This window comes from Solanum stenotomum, chromosome 11 (assembly GCF_019186545.1).
Source record: "Solanum stenotomum isolate F172 chromosome 11, ASM1918654v1, whole genome shotgun sequence".
Taxonomy (NCBI): domain Eukaryota; kingdom Viridiplantae; phylum Streptophyta; class Magnoliopsida; order Solanales; family Solanaceae; genus Solanum; species Solanum stenotomum.
In genome coordinates, this window is record NC_064292.1 from 28251904 (window position 1) to 28259677 (window position 7774).

General features: G+C 35.1%; 1 pseudogene; it reads left to right on the plus strand.

The window, feature by feature from the left end:
- Window positions 1–609: 609 nt before the first annotated feature.
- Window positions 610–7303, plus strand: LOC125845811 (pentatricopeptide repeat-containing protein At3g22150, chloroplastic-like; annotated as a pseudogene).
- Window positions 7304–7774: the final 471 nt, after the last annotated feature.

Consider the following 7774-nt stretch of genomic DNA (forward strand, 5'->3'; position numbering starts at 1 on the left):
AAACATTCAAAGAAAACAAAAAGTGTAAACTTTGTCTTTGAAGAACTCAAGCTTTCAGCACGCACCTTAAGGGACCTGATAAAGTTATCAAGTACGTCTTTTGGTTGTTTGTTACGAAATGCTTGAGGTGTGGTAAACTTGTAAGATTTGTTCCAAATGTATAAAGGAACACATTCAGTGTGTGGTAAGTTAACACATGAACATAATTAGAGGTAATTTTGTGGTGTATGATTGAAGTCTATATTAATTAGGGTTAGTTAATATAGTGGGCAATAGATGTATTACTTTGGCTCTTATTGTAATAGGGTTATTATAGGTTGGGAGACTATGAGTTTAATCTTTCTATGTGCATTTGGAGTCTGTATTCACTTGTTGATTGAAAATAGTGAAAACAGTTAAAAAATCTTGTGACATGTTGTTTTTCTCCTTTGAGCTAGGAGGTTTCCACATAAAACGCCATGTTGTGTTTACATTATAGTTTAGTCTCTTCTAATGCATTACCAGTGTATCCTCAACCTTGTCCCTTATTACACAGTGGAATATCACATCTCATAAATTGGTATCAGAGCGGTACTTTATATCTTAATAACGTCTAGAAAGGATCCTGCAATGAAGGCAGCCCCACCAAGCTTAGAAGAAGGACAATCTACTACATGGCTCCCTCGTTTTAATAGACAGTACTACAAGTACAGGAAGACTAGAATGCATAATTATGCTACAAAAGATGGCAATGAACTATGGGATATAACTTTTGATGGACCTCATGTTCCCTCTAAGGATATCAAAGAAGGAGAGATAACTAGGGTGGTTCCTAAAAACAAAAGAGAATATGATGAAGCTAGAAGAAAGAAAATAAGAAAAGAACCATTGGGCCAAGAATATACTGGTTTGTGGAATTGGTGTTCATGAATACAACAGGACCTCAGCATGTGAAACAACCAAGGAGATTTGGGACTGTCTGACTACAACCCATGAAGGAAACATCCAAGTGAAAGAATCAAAGGTGGACATGCTCACTACTCAATATGAAACCTTAAACATTAAAGAAGGAGAGAATATTAATAAGATGAACACCAGTTTCACTTCTATCAGAAATGAGCTCCGATGTCTTGATGAAACTATTCATCCAAGCAAGAAGGTACGTAAAATTCTCTGAGTCCTTCCCAAGTCATGGTAAAGCAAAGTAAATGATATTACTGAAGCTAGGAACCTGAAGAATCTTAGCATAGACGAGCTGATTGAGAATCTTGAAATATACGAACTAAAAAAGCAACACAAAAATTCCAAAAAGGACTGAAGGAAAGGCAAGTTCTTGGAACTAAAACCATCACCAAGTGACATATCAAAAGATTATGAGGAAATGGCCTATCTTACTATCAGATTTCATAAAATACTCAAAAAAAATGTAGGGTTTCTTAGGAAGCGAAACTCTAGTCAATAAGTAAATTCCACTGATTTGGGTCACAAGTTGTAACACCTCGTATTCAAAAAGACCAAATAGCAGCTTTCCAGATGTTGCAGGTGCCAAACCACGCCGGCCACCCACGGACTGTTGATAGGACCACGGACCATAGGTGTGGTCCGTGGATAGCCTGCCTAGCTATGGTCTGAGGGCCAATAAATACGGCTAGACTTATGGACCATAGGTCATACCACGGTTTGTAATCAGGGTCTGTGGTTCGAAGCCCCAAATCAGAGTATCTGATGACCAAATAACAATCCACAAGACGGGCCATGGGTCAGACCACGGTTCATCGATTGGGTCCATTAGTGGTCGCTTGTCACTTAATTTTCAGGGTTAGTTAGGTCTTTTCCTAATTTTAGTTCCTATACTACATCGTTTTGTCAAGAAATCAAAAGGAAAGCTATAAAAATTCTTGTTTTTCCTTTTTGAGAAATTCAAATCTCTATACATTAACTTTCAACCATGGAAACCATGTTAAAGAAGAGTCCTTAGAAAATGTTAACACAATTTTTCTCTGCTAAGATAGAAACAAGATGAATCTCATGATATTCAAGTAGGTTAGTATTACTTTACGTCTTGTTGGAATCTACACCAAAAACAATATATAAATCTACCATATATGATTAAGTGCATATTCTCTTGTGTCATCATTACCTGTATATATAATGAAATAGCAAATTATTGATCATTTGAATGGAAGATTTACAGAACCAACAAACAACAACATACCAAGTGTAATCCCACAAGTGAGTCAGGGAAGGTAGAGTGTACATAAACCTTACCACTAACTTGAGGGGTAGAGAGGCTATTTCTGATACATACTTGGCTTAAAGAAAAACATATAAAACAGATCCAAGAAAGGGAAGATTTAGAAAACTAACAACAACATCATATCTAGTGAAATCCCACAAGTGAGGTATGGTGAGGGGTATAGTGTCTATAGACCTTACCCCACTTTGGGAGGTAGAGAAGTCATTTTTGACTGACCCTCAACTCAAGGAAAAACATATCAAAGTAGATCGAAAAAGGAAAGCTTTACTAAACCATGCAAAAATATCTTAAAGGGAAAGACACGAAAGATCTTACTTTTTGCCTTCAAAGAACTAATCAAATCTCTAAAAATTAACTTTCCTAAACACATAGCATGTTAAAGAAGAGTACCAAAAAATGTCATCACAACTAACAGAACTTGATGATTACAAAGCACCAATCAAAGCAAACTTCTGATTGAATCAATCTACAATTATAAGTTGTATCACCTATGGAAATACGAATTCAACCAAAGAGGAATCACACACATATATATACTTGAAATTATAGATTGATTCCTTTTTGGTTGAATGCTTGTTTTTATAGGTGATACAACTTATAACTGTAGATTGAGTCACTTAGAATATTGCTTTGTCTGTGCTTTGTGATCATCAGATTTTGCTAGTTGTGCTAGCATTTTTTGGTACTCTTCGTTAACATGCTTTGTGTTTAGGAAAGATAATTTTTAGAGATATAATTAGTTATTTGAAGGGAAAAAGCAAGATATTTCATGGCTTTCCCTTTAAAGTTTTTTGTCATGGTTAGGTAAAATTTCCTTTTTCGATTTGATATGCTTTTCTTTGAGTTGACGGTCAATGAGAAATGACCTTTCTGCCTCCCAAGGTAGGGTAAAGGTCTATACACACTCTACCCTCCCCATACCTCACTTGTGAGATTTCGCTGGATATGAAGTTGGTGTTGGTTTTTTAAATCTTCTCTTTCTCGATCCGCTTTATATGTTTTTCCTTGTGTGAACTGTGTATCAGAATTAGTCTTTTTACCTGTCAAGGTAGGGTTAAGTTCTACGTACACTCTACCGTCCCAAGACTAACTTGTGAGATTACACTTGATATGTTGTTGTTTGTTGGTTTTGTAAATCTTCCATTCACATGATCAATAATTTGCTATTTCATGATGTATAAGGGTAATGACGATACAAGAGAATGTGTATTCAATCACAAATGGTGGATTTATATATTGTTTTTGGTGTAGATTCTGAAGAGATGCAAAGTGATACTAACCTACTTGAATATCATGAGATTCTGCTTGTTTCTATCTCAGGAGAGAAAATTGTGTCAACATTTTCTAGGGACTCTTCTTTAACATGGTTTCCGTTGTTGAAAGTTAATGTGTAGAGAATTGAGTGTTTCTCAAAAAGGAAAAACATGAATTTGTATAGCTTTCCTTTTGATTTCTTGTCCAGGATATATTTTGTCTTAGCACTGTCCCTAGTTTTAAGTCGTTAGATTGTGTTGCAGGGGAATATGAGTTTTTCCTTCTATTTTGATAACAAATGTTGGATTGACAAGATTTCTTTCCCATTATGCGGTACAAGGCCATAGATATTTTTTTGTTTGCATCATTAACAAGAACAAAAGTATATACTCCATGATATATTTTGTTCATATCTTGAGATGAATAGTTTTTTTATTTGTACTCTTCTTTCTTATTAAAAAACCTTCAGTTCGATAGAAAAGGTAAAGAATGCAAATGCTCTCATAATATGCTTCGTATCTCTGGGGACTTCTCTGGTAGTATACTACATGTATCTTCATGCTTGTTCCTTTTACTAGTCCCTTATTACTTTTCTTAGTATCCATAACTGATTTGAAAGAATGTATGTTGCCGCAATTGTTTTTTATTACTAAGTGTTAGAGGTTACAAAAAATCTTATTTTAGATGCCCGATGTTTATGGTAGTTTTTGGTCATATATTGACACTCCTCCGTTTTCTTAATCCTCTTGATGAGCTTACCTTTTTCATGTTAAAGCTTTCCTTGTTGATCCAAAAGAAATTGAACATCGATCGGACATGCAATAACCCCTTTTGGACTAAGGAGGAGGATAAATTTTTTGAGAATACTCTTGCAACCAAAGAGGATAACAAGAACCAATTGCAGGAAATGACCAAAGCATTTCCTCGGAGAATGGTGAAATGCAAAACAAGAATTCAAAATAATATGTAGAATGGTGAAATGGGGCTTCTTGGACAAAATAGGAACACATGTCAGTTTGCAGTACAATTCTTGAGGACGGCATTAATAATCTGAATTGATGTTCATTTCATTTCTTGTAATGGATTGCATGTCTTACATTTTACTAAAATGGAATTTCAAAATTTCTTATTTCTCAATGACCACGTTGGTGTGCTTCTAAACATCTCATATATTATTATATTTCTAGGTGGATAGAGTACATCTTCATAGGTGTATTTGGTCTTGACTGCATCACCAATATAATACAAAGTATTAATTCCAACTTCTGAGTTCTACAATATTTTCCAATTAAATATGTAGGTTTTTACTTTTTTTAATTGTCAATAGCTAGGCTTGCTTTCAAGAGAATCGGATGAGTATTTGTAGGACCAAATATTTGTAAGATCACAATTTTGAAATGGATGAGTATTTGTAAGACCAAAACATTGTCTTCTTCAACTTTCTCACAGGCTCCATCTTTGATCTTAACCCATCTCCCAAATTACTCTTCTCTACTGCTCACCGACCAACATTGCACTTTCACAGAGCCAAAACCCAGAACAATTCGCTTTCATTTAACCCCATCTCACCCGCCAATTGTTCGATACAATTCCTCAACCAACAACTGTCCTTTGGAACACAATTATCATTGGGTTTATTTTTAATAGCATGCTCCATGAAGCAATTTCATTCTATTCTCAATTGAAACATGTGGTTTCATCCGTATGTGATCAGTATACTTATTCCTATGTTATCAAGGCTTGCATGGAGACCAAACAGATTCTTTTAGGTAATGTTGTTCATTGAAATATTATGCGTTCTGGGATTCATCCTAGTAGGATTATTAGTAATTCTTTCTTGAATATGTACTCTGCTACTTGTCTTACATTGGACAATGGTTCTGATTGTGATTTAGTTGAAAGGGTGTTTAGAACTATGCATAAAAGAAATGTTGTTGCGTGGAATACTATGTTTTCATGGTATGTGAAAAGGAAGAGGTTTTCGGAAGCAGTGAGGTGTTATGAGATTAGGCATTAAGCCAATTGTGGTTAGTTTTACTAATGTTCTACCGATCAATACAATATAATTACTCATACCGAAACTTACAAAGTCATCTTTTTGACGATCGAAGAAATTTATGTATCAGAAATAGGGGATGTTAAAGTTACTGATGTTCTTTATGGATTGCTTGTGAAATTGGGTAATGCATATGTAAATGATATGTTTGTTGTTAGTGCTGCCATTCTGAGCTTGGCTGCATTGATTTGGCGACCATAATATTTGAGAATACTTGTGAAATAAATACAGAGACCTGGAACTCTATGATTTGCCGGTACATTTAGAACAATTTTCCTTTTAAAGTAGTTGATCTCTTTCTTGAAGATGTAGAAACAGAGGATGTTGGTACTACTGATGATGTGACATTTGTATTTGCTCCTATGGAAACTTCACAGTTGCAGATGCAGGGATTCACAGGTTATTTCACTTAATGCTATGATAGCCACATATTCTAGGTGTAACCATGTTGGCAATTCATTTAATGTTTTTAATGGCATGAAGGAAGAGATATAGTGTCATGGAACACCATGGTGTCTGCTTTGGTACAAAACGAACTGGATAATGAGGATTTGATGCTTGTATATGAGATGAAGAAGCTATGGGTTGCAATTGATGATATAACAATTACCATCCTACTTTTTGCGGCATCAAATCTTAGGGATAGGGAAATTGGTAAACAGACCCATGCTTATCTTCTAAGGCACAATATTCAATTTGAAGGGATGGAGAGTAACCTGATAGACATGTATGCCAAATCTAATATGATTAGAGAAGAACAAGCAATATTCCAGTGGAATGCTATGATTAGTGGAAACACACAAAATGGATTAATTGAACAATCCTTTATTGTCTTCAAGGAGATGCTTGAGTAGGATGTGAAGCCAAATGATGTGACCTTAGCTTCAATCTTCCCATCATGCAGCCAGTCAGGAAGTATAGCAATAGGAAAGCAACTACATTGTTTTGCAATTCACAATTTGTTTGAGAACAATGTTTATGTTGTTTCTGCTTTGGTAGACATGTATTCAAAATCAAGAATCATTGATTATGCTGAAAGTGTTTTCTAAAATATCCTAAGAAGAACTCTGTAACATATACAAATATGAGTTTGGGGTACGGCCTTCATGGGATGGGTAGGAAAGCTATAATACTGTTCTACTCTTTGCGGAAGAGTAGTTTAGAACCAGTTATTGTTACCTTTGTAGCAGTCCTGTCTACTTGCAACTACACCGGATTCGTTAATTCAGGCCTTCAAATATTTGAGCTGATGGGTGAAGAATATGGGATTCAACCGTCAGCAGAGCACTATGCTTGTGTGGTTGACATGTTAGGAAGAGTTGGACGGTTGGATGAAGCTCACAATTCTGCTAAAAAGTTGGGTGTTGAGGGTAATGTCTTGGGAATATGGGGATCACTCTTTGAAGCCTGCAGACTGCATATAAATTTTTAATTGCAGAAAATTGTTTCCAGTAAGCTGCTTGAATTAGAGGGGAGTGATGGAATTTCTGGTTATCATGTTTTGCTTTTAAATATATATATATGCAGAGGAAGGAAACTAGCAGTTTGTAGATAACGTTAGAAAAGGAATGCGAAAAATGGGATTTTCAAAGGTGGTTGGATGTAGTTGGATTGATAGTTCTAGATATTCACATTGTTTTGTATCTAAAGATAAAAAGCATCCTCAGTATTGCATGATCTACGATATGTTGGGATGTTTAACCATTAATATGAAGGATAGCGTGGATCTATGGGATAGAAGAATAAAAATCTATTAGTTCTCCCGCTATGTTGTTGTTCTCCAACTATGTACCTTTGTATTCATGACGTTTTTGGATAGAATTTTGCTAGAGTTAATATAATCGTAGTTTATCAATGACCAGCTGTCTTTGGAATTCGAGGTAATTTAGTTGTGTTATAGCTTTTTTTAGTTTACTTTTTTCTTCTAAATTATGTTTTTTTAGTTTGTAAAGATACTCAGAAATAGGATATTCAGTTAGTGAAATGTATCCATATTTTATTTTTGGTAACTGTAATTTATTATTACCAGATTTGCAATATGTAAAATGTTGGAAACTCTGGATGTGGATAACTTCCACACTCAGAGTCCAGCTAATTCAAAAGATCCTTCCTGTAGTACCTATTCTAAGGATACATGTTAATCTTGTGCATAAAACCTATAAACCTATGTGTCATACTAGCTCTACAATGTATGCTTTGGATGATTACTCTAGTGATCATCTCCGTGT